This window comes from Dromaius novaehollandiae, chromosome 1 (assembly GCF_036370855.1).
Source record: "Dromaius novaehollandiae isolate bDroNov1 chromosome 1, bDroNov1.hap1, whole genome shotgun sequence".
Classification (NCBI taxonomy): domain Eukaryota; kingdom Metazoa; phylum Chordata; class Aves; order Casuariiformes; family Dromaiidae; genus Dromaius; species Dromaius novaehollandiae.
In genome coordinates, this window is record NC_088098.1 from 19639940 (window position 1) to 19652498 (window position 12559).

General features: G+C 36.3%; 1 protein-coding gene across 6 annotated transcripts in view; it reads left to right on the forward strand.

Annotated features, from left to right (window-relative positions):
* Positions 1 to 12559, forward strand: part of GRM8 (glutamate metabotropic receptor 8) — a 348208-nt gene that overhangs the window by 283100 nt on the left and 52549 nt on the right. The window lies entirely within an intron of this gene.

Genomic DNA, 12559 nt, shown 5'->3' on the forward strand with positions numbered 1-12559 from the left:
CTAAGTATACTCTATATGTACTTCTACTTGTATAGTCTACTCATTTCTAAAGACATTTCTATTTCAAATAATGTAGTAACGTGTTGTAAGCTATGACTGTGTTTATGATTACATTTGTCTATACAGGTGGTACCATGCTCCACAAAGTTTAGAGCATCTATTTATTTATTTATTTATTTATGACAGAAAGATAAATCATGGAAGCACTGAGTCTGCAGGACAGCTTAATCTCTTGTACAATTAAGGTAGCTAAGGCTAGAACACTTCCTACACTTAAGTTATTGAACCAGATGTGTTTCTTATTTATTTATTTATTTTCTTTCTTTCATTTTGTTTTCCTTTTCCTCAGGATACTCTGATATTTTCTCTGCTGGGTTTTGACTGCAGGTGTCCATTGTGTGGGCTGTGGCTCATTACCTGGTACTCTGCTCTGGTCATGTCTCTAGACCCTCAGGAGTCCTCTACTGGTGTCTCTGGTTCTTCAAAGTTTTCACTGACTCCACAGGGTCCTTGTGGTCAAGTTTCAGGCTTGTTCCTTTCCTGGTGTAATGCTGGCTTTCCCTTTGGGCTGAAAGTGCTGACTCTGACTAGATAAAGACTCTGTACTTGCTCCCTAAGGGGCTCTTTGTCAGCAGACTTCTCTGGCTGCAGAGACCCTTCTAGCTGTGATACTGGTTTCTCCCTGTAGTTCTTAGTAATATTAATGCTTTGCTTTAGGCAGACTGACCTTTCAGATTTCCTTTGCAGCAGCCATAGCTTCCAGATATAGGAACTTCATGATTACTGCTCAGCAGTAATCTTGTAATTCTTTTTTACAAAAGAAATGTACATATGACAATGCTAATATGGAGACTCAGCAGCTGAGACATACAGTATAGAAGTTAAACTTAAAAAGAATCATGAATAAAGTATCTCAATCCTTGACTGATACAAGGCAATTCTGAAAGCACAAAATAGGATCCCCCAAAATATGATTGCTTTTATATAGTTATCACCTTACACCATTCTGGAAATGTAAATTGATACGTCTTTTAGAGTCCTTTTATTTGCTAAGGTTGTCTGACTTCAAAGAATCTTAGTGTAAATAACTACAACCTAAATTTTTGTAGTGTAACACAGATGGAAAAATAATTGTTTTAGAACTTCTGATCATTGACTATAGGTTAACTGCCAGGGGTTTGTAAATATATGCTGGGAGGGCAAAAGGATGAGGCTGGACTCTTCTCAGTGGTACCCAGTGCCAGGACGAGAGGCAGTGGGCACAAACACAGCAAATTGCACTTGAACACAAGAAAACACTTCTTCACTGTGAGGGTGGTTGAACGCTGGAACAGGTTGCCCAGAGAGACTGTGGAGTCTCCACCCTTAGAGATAATCAAAACCCATCTGAACATGGTCCGGGGCAACCTGCTCTAGCTGACCCTGCTTGAGCAGGGGGCTTAGACCAGACCATCTCCAGAGGTCCCTTCCAACCCCAACTATTCTGTGGTTCTATGATTTTGTTGTTTCCTTCATTTTCTTTTCTTTGTAAGTAGCAGAATGTACTTCTTTCAGTAAACCTGGATAGGTATAAATCTCCCCCCAAAGATTCTGGTTTTCATAATTAACTAAAAAAAAGCTAAGAAGAAAATAGTTGTTTCTGTAAAACTTATGGTTTATTCATATTGCAATAGCATTTTGCATAGCAGGTCACCTGTAAAATGTCTCTACAAATGTGTGAGTTTAGCAAATTTGAGCTCTCAACCATGTAATCTCCACAGGAGAAAAGTTGTTAAAAAAAGCTTGATTTTTCTGGTTCTTATGCTTTGAAACCTGCTTCCTTTTATGATTAATAATGAATTCCATTTTAGATTTTTTTTTCTTGTACTTCCTGTAACACAGGGGCTCGATCTAGATGTTGACTGATGGCTTTTGTCAGTGGCAGTTAGTGAAAATAGCCCCAGTCTCAAAGCTTTAATGGCAAGTTTCTCAGCTGCATGTCTTATGAACTCATTCTGTATTTTTCTAGCTAAATTTTTCTTATTTATTTATTTATTGTTATTTATTATTTATTACTTTTTTTTCCTTCTTTAAAAATGTTCTATTTTGAAACTGAAATGCCAACTGCAAAAATGAAAATTGAAATGTTTAAGAATTTTTAAATGAAATATTTTGGCTTTTCAAATAGATCCCCCCCTTCTTTTTAGTTTAAAAGATTCTCACAGTTAATTTAAAATTTACACATTTGTTTGGTTTACCAAAATTTGTATTGAAAGAACTCGATCCAAAAAAAGATATAGAATCAAATCCGTATTGTTCCAAATTAGTGCTGTTGATCTACAGGACTTCAGGTAGATACAATTTTTGATGCTTCCAAAAACAGTTATTTAGCTGAGGCAATTAAAGAGCTTGAGTGGATACACATTTGTGTTTTCTTAGTCCTTAAGAAGAAAAAATGCATATCAAAACACTGTAAGTTTTAAGTGAGAACACAGTGAAATTTTTAAGCCAGAGGTCGTGTTTTTTTCTTGCCAATATACAGGAGTTGTACTGAACAGGAAAAGAAATTCTCCAAAAAACAATTTTTAACATACTCAGAAATAATAAGATGCATAAACTTTCATATTTATGAAGTGTATGCACTGAGGATATAAATGACTTAGGGGCAGCCATTTTTCCGTGATGGCCCTGATTTATAAGAAAGGTATAGATTAAAATTACACTGATGTGACGAACTATCAGAGAGACAGCCATAATCATCATCAGCCTTGAGCATAGTGTTTGGTGAACTAGTAAAGATTGGGAACCCTGCATCAGGGATGAACTTTCCTTCAGGCAGCCATATCACATGGAGAAGTGAATCACTATTTGATCTCTCTTCTTTTCTAGGGCTCTCGTAAATTGTATATCTAATCCTGAAGAAAACTACCAACTCTGACGTTAGTCAATTCCTTTTAGAAGCAACGATTCAAACTGCATTAGCTTCCTTTCTTGAGACATGGTAAAAGAAAATGATTCAAGAAGCTTCTGATATTTACTCCTGCAGCAAACAAGTTTCAGGCTTTGCTGTAGGCCATTATATTTCGTTAAAGAAGCCAAAAAATCTTTTTTTTCCCCTGCAGTAACTATTATATAATTTTTATATATATATATATTTAAATTACTGAACCTAATCACTGTGTTTAAAAAAAGATTACACAACAGTGAAACACACAGAGCAGTAGCATTTAGTGCTATATATGGTTATATCTATAAACAAAATATGACAATCATACTGCTTGAAGGCTGTGCTTCTGCCCATACATAATATGGCAGTAGAGTTCAGACTTACACTCTATCCATATTATTAGCCAGAAGACTGTTGGTGCTGGATGCTCAGGTTTAAAACCAAACTGATTGGGACATGCAAAAAATGTTTTGGGCTCTTTTATCACTATTCTCAAAATTATACTATAGCTTTCTTTACACTATACAGGGCTCAAAGTCAGATAGAAGGAGACTACTATGGTGTCTAGAGGAATACCTAGGTTTTACAAAGGTAGTCATGGTCTTAGCACTGGTCAATAAGTATGGCTCAGAATTTATTCTTCTTTACTATCAGAGTCTGAATTCACTACGAAACTTGTATGCACTAAAAACAAGTGCTAGGCTGAAGAGATTAGTCACCAGTGGACTACACTGGATGCAGATCGTGAACCAGCTGACAAAATATTTGAAACATGGAGCAAAAATGGGATTTATGATTTTGAAAGATTATACATTGTATTATTCTTAAAAATTTTATGTTTCCAGAAAAAAATAAGATGAATACACATATTATAAAAGCTTTAAATGGTTTTGAGGTGTTTTGTTAATAGAATAGATGTTATTTTAGACATGGCTGAAAGTCAAAGTAGCACTTGGATTTGAGAGCCAATGCTTCTAGAAGAGCCCAAGATGACTGACAACTTATCTTGTCTTCCTCATAAAGCTTTTTTATATGTCAGTCCTAATAATCTGTCTTTTTTTTCCCAATGAAACAGACATCTTGACCAAATCTCTAAGTAGAAAAAAAAGGAAAATAGAAAAAAAGAGAGATTCTGAAAAAATATCCAAATTTGGCTAACCATTTGTTTTTCACTAGGAAGAGTGCCAGTGAAGCAGTCTCTGCTTGAGAGTTAGGATGAATAGGAATTTTTCCCACCCTGTTAGGGTTAGTGAAAGGCAGGTTTCTCAAATGAAGGATGGGGTTGCAGTTGCACACTTGGCTATGAATTTGTCACAGGGTTTGTGAGTGGGTGGTAGATATTTTATAATTTTTTGTGAGCATCCTGTGTAAGAAGTATTACAATTAGAATGAAATACTCTTTAAATAGTCATAGCCAAAAGGACCATCCAGTATTCTTGTTTATCTCCAGAAACAGAAGGGAGACCTTGGCATGCATGAAAAATAAAATGAATTACTTTTGGTTTAAAATAACTTTTTTCTCTTTCACAATAAAAACAAGTGTGCAATGAAAGAATAGTGAAAAATCAGGATGCCTTTTATATGTATTCCTGGGCAGATTTGCATTCATATATACAACTTCAGAGAAGGGTTAGCTGCTCTCTGGTACCTGTGAATGCTGTGACTTTTAGCATAGATCATCACCTATTGCATATAGTAGGTAGTTGGGATTATGCATGGTTGGCCGCAAGTCTACAGTGAATTGCTGTGTGATATACTAATGTGAAATATGGAGTATTGGCATATTTCTTCCCCAGTCCCTTCCATCTTTCTCCTCCTCTGTACAGAAATTTATATATGCATTGTAATTGGAAGACTGAGCTGCCCTTTAAATCTAGAAGCAAAATATTCCTTCCTAAAAGCAAAAATAGCATATTAAATGGCATTTAATTATTGTGCATTTGTGATACATGATGTAAGGCTACTACTACATTAAAAATTATTAAATGGAAAAGAAAATGAGACATTGAGTGGTAATGACATGGTGAGAGAGAATCATGAGCAGTTAGCAGTATGTTACTACATGATTACTTTTTCTGTTTGGTTTCCTGCAATTTTCCTTCATCATGCAACAGTATTAATTAATTTCATTGCTTTAGGATAATCATCTAATATTTATCCATTTATCCACATGTTCATACTGATAAATACTCAAACATTTTTTTTAGTTATTAAAAGACAGGAAGTGAATTATTTTGCCCATTTCCAAAATGATATCGCTATCTTTAGCAGTTCATAGTGATATGGCTGTGAAAAATATATAGCTAATCTCCTTGGATCTTCAGCTCAGAGTAAACTTTAGTGGAGAGTGGGAGAACAGACTGCACTGGAGATGGCTGGGACATAGGGTGGATTGCAGTAAGGATTTCAGTAACACTAAGTAGCACTCCATGAATCGAAAACCCGTTTGGGGAAAGTAGAAGCCTGAAGATGAGCAATGACTTTGGAATTGTTAACTGAGATTTGCATTGCCTGAAGCCATTGCTGCAATGACCTCCTTGACCTGTGATGTAATCCATCTGCTTCCTTTTCCAGGGCTAAGGCCTCTTTAGCAGAACTGTGACCTCACTGAGAAAAATAGAGTAGCTGGAGAGACTCCAGATGCAAGGAATGAGAGTAATCAGCCATCTAAAAGTACGCCTGCGGGGAAAGGCTGAGCAAACTAGGGTTGTTTAGTCTGGAGAAGACTGAACTGAGAAGAGTTATGCTAATCTCTTTCAATATAGAAAAGGTTATTCAGAAAAAGAACAAACTGTTAGTCATAGTTAATTTGGCTGTTATGAGAACTAATGGATTTAAATTACAGTAAGAGAGATTTAATGTAGACATGCTGGAAAACTCTAATGATGAGAATAATTAAGCACTGGACTGCATTACCAAGGGAGGCTAGGGAATCTCCAGCACTAAGGGCTGGTTAGGAATATGTGAGTTATACAAACTGGTTTTGACATAGTTGATTGTAATTTGGGGCCAGGAGAGGGCTCTGGAGATCTCCTTCAGACATAATTTCTTAAGTTTTTTGACTGTTGTTAGTTTGTTTTGTTTGATTTACTAGTAACTCTAGCAAGGATAGATTTCCCTATATACTCAGTTCTTGAGCAAAGGCCAAAAGAGACACAAACAACTGAGTTCCTACACACTGGGTTTTCCGAGTGGATGCAAGATTCTGCATAGCCGAGTTACTTTATTTAGGATTTTCTATTGCTTCAGCTCCTTGACTGTGCTATACATTAGTAGGTAAAGACAGCTTCTGTATACATCCTTGGAGAGCTTTCCATTGACATATAGGACTCCAGACTGGAGTATTTTACAGCAGACCTCCTTAATATTTCTCAAATTGAATTATATTCCTTTCCATTCATATGCAAGACAGATTATTACTATGAAAATGGTGATTTCCTTTCCTTGGATCTTCTTTCTCTACCTTCTTTCCCTTTCCTTCTTTTCTCTCTCTGAGATGAATTTTTCCTGTAACAAAAATGGAGACAGCAACTCTACTTTTAACAATATTTAAAAAGCATCATTAATTAGCCAAGAATTAGGAAAAGTATGATCATCAACATCTCCTATTACTTAATCTTTATATATAGCAAACATTGACTTCTTGAATAGGTATTCTGTAGAGTCACAAAATACAAAGTCTAAAGACCTTTAGCTGTCATAAGAATGCATCACAATTGCTTCATTTATGTGGCTCAGCTATGTTCTTAATTTTCTATTTGTGCTCAAAATATATAGCACTTGAAATCTGCTCTATAGTTTTGTAGAAGCAGACAGCTAAAAGGGGTGAGCTAAAAGCTCAAGAGACCATCCAGGTCTTGCATAAAGGTGATATCTTCTATACTTATTTCCCTCCAAGGATGAAGACTTTACAGTCTCTGCAGGCATTTTTCTCCAGTTTTTAACTACCATTATGACTTTAAAATGTTTCTTAATATCTGACTTTAATCCTCATTGTTGTAATTTAAGTGCATTACTTCTTATTTTATTCACTGCTTATACTGAGCACATCCCTTCCTTATGTATTCTAGGACTGCTGTTTTACCCCCCATGCTGTGTTATTTCTCTAGGCTGTAAAACCTCATTTTGTTCAATTTTTTTCTCATAGATCATGTATTCTAGGCATGCTTCTGATCCTCACTGATTTCCTCTGGAGTCCCCATTTGATTCCCTTCCTCAGAGAGGATCCGGCCTTCCCAACGATCCTGCCTGCACAAAGCACTCTGGCTGAAGTCTCACCAATGCAGAGTAGAGGAGAAACATCATTTCATGTATTCACAAGTGCAGAGTAGAGGGGAAAGATTATTTTATCTGTGTTTCTCAGGGTGGCATTTGCCCTTTTTGTAACAGCATGACGTTGCTGGTTCAACATATTATGAGATCTTTTTCTGTGAAAAGCTTCTATCTCTCTGTACTTCCTGTCACATATTGTGCTACTTAAATTTATAAATCACAGTTGCCCCTGTTAACCTGCATGCTCCTTTTTTCAGACTGTCTGTGGTTAGATAGGATCATTTTGAAAACGTATCCTGTCCTTCAGCATAGCTTCAGCCTTTTCCAGGTCAGTGTTATTGCCCAAATTTGATCACTATACAACCTATTCTAAAATCCAAGCTCTGTTGAACAGTTATAAGTATTGAATAATAGCAGACCAAGAATAGACCCTTTCCAGGTTCCGCCCTGTACCCCCTTCCATCCTGACAGTGTCCTAGTGACATGTTTTCTCTTCCTCCAGTTTTTTGATAGAATTTGCACACAGCCTTTAGGGGCTACATCTGTTTCAATAGGTTGCTTATGAGTGAGAGTGCAATTTGAAAAGGTGTCAGAAATCTTTCTAATGTTAAGATAAATGACACATAACTGCTTCTCTCTCATCCACAGTGCCTGTTACCCTCTCACAGAAGGAAACTTGACAACTCATTGTTGACAGTTCCCCGTTGGCTGTTACTTGTCTTGTTTGTTTTTTCCTGTATGTTTAAAATGTGTTTGTTTATTTGTTTCAGGATTTTTTCCGGGAATTGAGGCCAACTGATTAAGCCAACTGGTTGATAATTCCCTGGCTGCTTCTTTTCCCCTCTTTTCTGAACAAAAGCACTATGTTTACCATTTACATTTTTTCCATACCTTACCCATTCTCCATGAAGTCTCAATGGCTTTCTCTCTCCTCAGTCGGTTCTTTAAGTACCCTGAAATTTTGCTATGCTCAGTCCATACAAAAACCTCTGACCTTCTGAAGTACTCTCCTTTTGATTGTGTTCATCTTTTTTTTTCCTTAGCAACAAGGGTTTTATTTTTCATAAGTAAATGTGCTCTACAGTATTTTCTCTAGCTTAAACTTGTTCCACATGCTTGTTTTTGTGCTTGCCAGATCACTAAGCCTGTCTGTGGAGTTTTCAGTTTAATTACTGACTCTTCATTCTAAGCAGCAGCATAGACATGGCAGAGAGCTCATCCCCCTGCTGCAATAAATTCCAGTTTAAAACACAGTCTCTTTTCTGTCAGTTCTGAAATAGTTCAGACTTTCAGACTTTCTATGTGTTATTTTGTCACCTGGCTGCAACTATATGTAATGGGCCAGTGTGATTTCCTTTGCTTATGAAGTGTTGAAAATTAGAAAATGATTATAGTAGAAAGATCTGACTTTTCACTGGAAGGATCTGATTACTGTAGGGGAATCTACCTTAAAGTAATGTCAAAATCTACATCTCAGTGTTTAGGATTTTCCCATGCTTCAGGGTGGAATGCCCTATATACATTAACTACCCTTTTTTCTAAAAACAGGTTAGACAAACATGTCAGTAATGGTTTAAGTATAGTGACTCTTCTCTTGAGATAGGGAAATAAACTTGATCCCTACATTTTATCCAAGCTTTTGTGTTCCTCTGTTACAGTCAATTATGGTATAGGGCTGCTGAAGTGAGGGCAACTTCGCTCAAAATTTCAAGTGCTTCACTTTGCTGCACCACTGCTGAAAGGTTAAGTGTTGTGGGACCACATGATCCTTCAGCTCTGTTTTTTATTATTCTGAGAGTGGTTGGTGCTGAAGTCATTACCGTTGTGCTTTCTGTCCTGCTGCCACTATCGCTTGGATAGATGATTACCTGCAAAATTGTCCTTCTCTCTTCTTTCATTTCCCTCCTTAAAATCCTTTTTGCTAGGATAGCATCAAAAAGCTTAAGTCTGTTTGGATATATGCTATGACTCCTAACTATTATGTTGATCAGTGTTGCCTTACTTTTTTTAGGATGTACTTTTCTGCTGTTATCTGTTCTGCTGATATTCTGATGTCCTTTATATTATGTTTTGATTGTAAATTTTTTAGGCTTAAGACAATCATTTTTTCTTGCAAACTTTTACAGGCCTTAATACACTTGGGGTCTTGGCCTGTGAGAACTGTGGGAAAAAAGAGACTATATTATTTATGTTATTATTATTGATATTATTTTGCAGAAAAGATTGGACAGGTTGGCATTTTGAGACATTCATTCATCAATTTCTTATCCACATCTTTTCCACTGATCAAGAACTAGGAAATAGATTAAGCCATTTAAAAATAATGGGGCAGGATTAAAAATAAAACTAACTTGTCAATATCTTTTTTCATAATTTTTTTTCTCGTTGGCTAATTTCTGGTTTAAAGTAATAAAATATTAAAGATAATAAGTTGACAGGTCATCTCCATAGGTAACATTAAATATATACATGAGTCTTGCCATTTTCAGCATAACTTTTCTGAAGTCAGTGGACTGATCTAAACCTGCTGAGGTTCTAGCCCAATACATAATGCCTCATTTTTGAGTCATGTATCTATCAAGTGGGCCCTTGTGAAAGTGTTTGGGGACAGAATTTCTAAGCTTCCTGTTTTGGTAGACAAGCTCTCCTTTAAACAGACAGAATGATTGAAAACATATATCGTAGTGACCATTTCTGAATGAAAAGATGGGATTTGTTCAAGTAGTTTTAAGTGAATTAGCCAGTGACTTAAAATTAAAGAAAAAATAAATCCATGTAAGATTCCTTTTAAGTCATATAGTATTTGTGCTAACACCTTGTCTTCCTGCTGTTTACTCTGAGCTGCAAAGTGGGAGAGAACTGACCACCACTGCGAATGAAAGGCATCTGACACAGATGGAGGGAAATTTAATAGCTCAGGAGGACTTGGGGCAGGCTGGATTCAAACATATGTAGCAGCAAATCAGAGCAATAGGTTTGGGAGGGAGCACGCTTGTTATGGGTATTAAAAGCTTCATCCAGAAGCAACTGGGCTATTAAACTAGTGATGACACAGACCTAAAGCAGAACTGTGAAGTTTCCCCAAGCACAGGGAAAAAGACAGTAAGGAACAATTTGCCAGAATTGGACTTTCTTTCTTTTCTCAAAGAACTAGATGTTGTGATGTTTTCTTACAAGCTATTTCTGCATGATCAACTGCAGAGAGAAAAATTTTTTGTCCAAGCCTTGTGGTACAAGTACTGACCCCTTATGGACTTAGTACTAGAGTTGGTCAAAATGTATCACTTGACAAAAAGGAAGGAAGGATGGTTTTCTCACAAAGTAACATTTTCATAAAGAAATATCCAATTCTGGCATGTGCTTTTGGAGCGGAGGGGTTTTAACAAGTTTAATTATAAGTAAAATTATGGCACAGTTTGCTTTTAGTAGCACATTATAACTTCAATCCCCGTGTGTGCATCATAAGTTATATAGCTGTAGGACACCAAAATGATCATTAAAATCTCTGTAAATACATATCAAATTCTTGCAAGTCATATGAGGAATTCTGGGTAATGATATGCAATAGAAATTGTGTATACGAAAAAGGTCTGCATAAAGAATAACTTTGGAAAGCTCATTTGCAGTCTGATCTATTCATAGTTATCATATATTTTCAACATAGCGCTTCCAAAAAATCTGAAGTCTCTTGATATCATCTTGAATAGAATTTTTCTGTGACAAAATACTATTAAGGAAATAGTTGGATTTTCTTGCTCTCATTTGAAAACAAACAGCCTATCTCCAGCAACAGGTACCTTAATAATAATAATGATGCACAGATCAAAGAAAGAAAGAAAAAACTAGCTTACATTGAAGAGAAGAGCCTGCTAGATTGTGGTAAAATACCATTCACTGCTTATCCAGTGCAATAACAGTAGCTGTTTGCTGATGACCTGCTAATCCCTGCACTTTGTGCCAGGGTGCTCCCCAGGCATCTGAGAATAAAATGTGGTTTTCCAGATATTCTATGCATATTAACAAATCTTGTATCTGGCAAATCAAAGTAGGGAATATATTCAAACTCCACAGGTCCTCCCAGGAAATGCCACCTCCTACCTTTAAACTAAGAGTGTGGTAGGGTCAGTACTTCTGGAAGTCATAAGTGTGAACCAAACCACAGTATAGAAAAATGTAATCTAAACATAATCAGGTCCCAAATTATTCAGAGGCTAGCTTTAAGGCTGGGATTTAAAGTCTGTATAGAACTAATTGATGTTCTCTATAGATTATGATATAGTGATATTCCTTGTTTAAGATTTACACAGTATGCTCCACTATACAAGTATTCAGCAAGCATGAATTATATGACTTAACTAGTGAGGCTGGCATCTTGTGGTAAAATTACAGCCTCAGGCCACTAAATAAAATACTCCTGTCGAGAAAGCAAGGCCAGTATTTAACCTTCTGTGTTTATGAGCATAAGAAACTTTATATCTGTTACATCACTTTTTTGTGTTTATATTTACCCCCACATACCATCCTCAACTTACTTTTTTTTTTTTTTTTCCCTGTAGCTGAAAACCACTTCTTAATATAGCCAGAACATTAAAAAACATTCCATTAGCTTTAGTAATTCCAAAGACTGGTGATATTGTAGTTCCAGGAAAGTGGAGATGATTTTTGACATGCAGAGGAAGCACAGAATTGATATAGTGTTTCTGGTGTGTATTCTTTAAAAAATATTGCTCAATTTGACATGTAAAATTTTTAATCAAACTTTCTAAAACATAAATACTTGCACACACACAAGACCATTGTCCAGACAGACCAGCATTAGGGATCTCGGGAAGTTTCTTTAAAATGCAATAAAGAACTGGAATCTGCCAAGTTGTGACAATTGTAATCAATCTCCCCTTTAAGTTCTAGCTGAACATTTAGCAAGAACAACAAAATCATTCACCAGTTTATTCAGTTATACCAGCTAGGCAAATGATCTTCCAGACCTGAGAGATGGAGATCAGTTTAGTAGATGGTATCACTGAGATCCAACCCCCTCGCCCCCCCAAATCCCGACTTAACATTTTTACCCACATTTTAAACTTACTTAAATGTCTCCACAGTTCTTGGGTGCATGACAGCTTCCCTCCAGCCAAGCGTAAAGTTGAGGTTCAAGCAGGGTAAATAATTTGCCCAAGGTCACTGAGAAAGTCAGATTATATCAGAGCCATATAGGCTAACTCTAAGCAAATGACACTAGAGAGTAAAACTGGTTAACCATTCTGTACCTCTCTTCTCAAATAATAGAAATATTGCCTTCCTTTCTGTGGTCAAGAACATTTTAAATCATACATGCATAAATATACACACATATACATATGC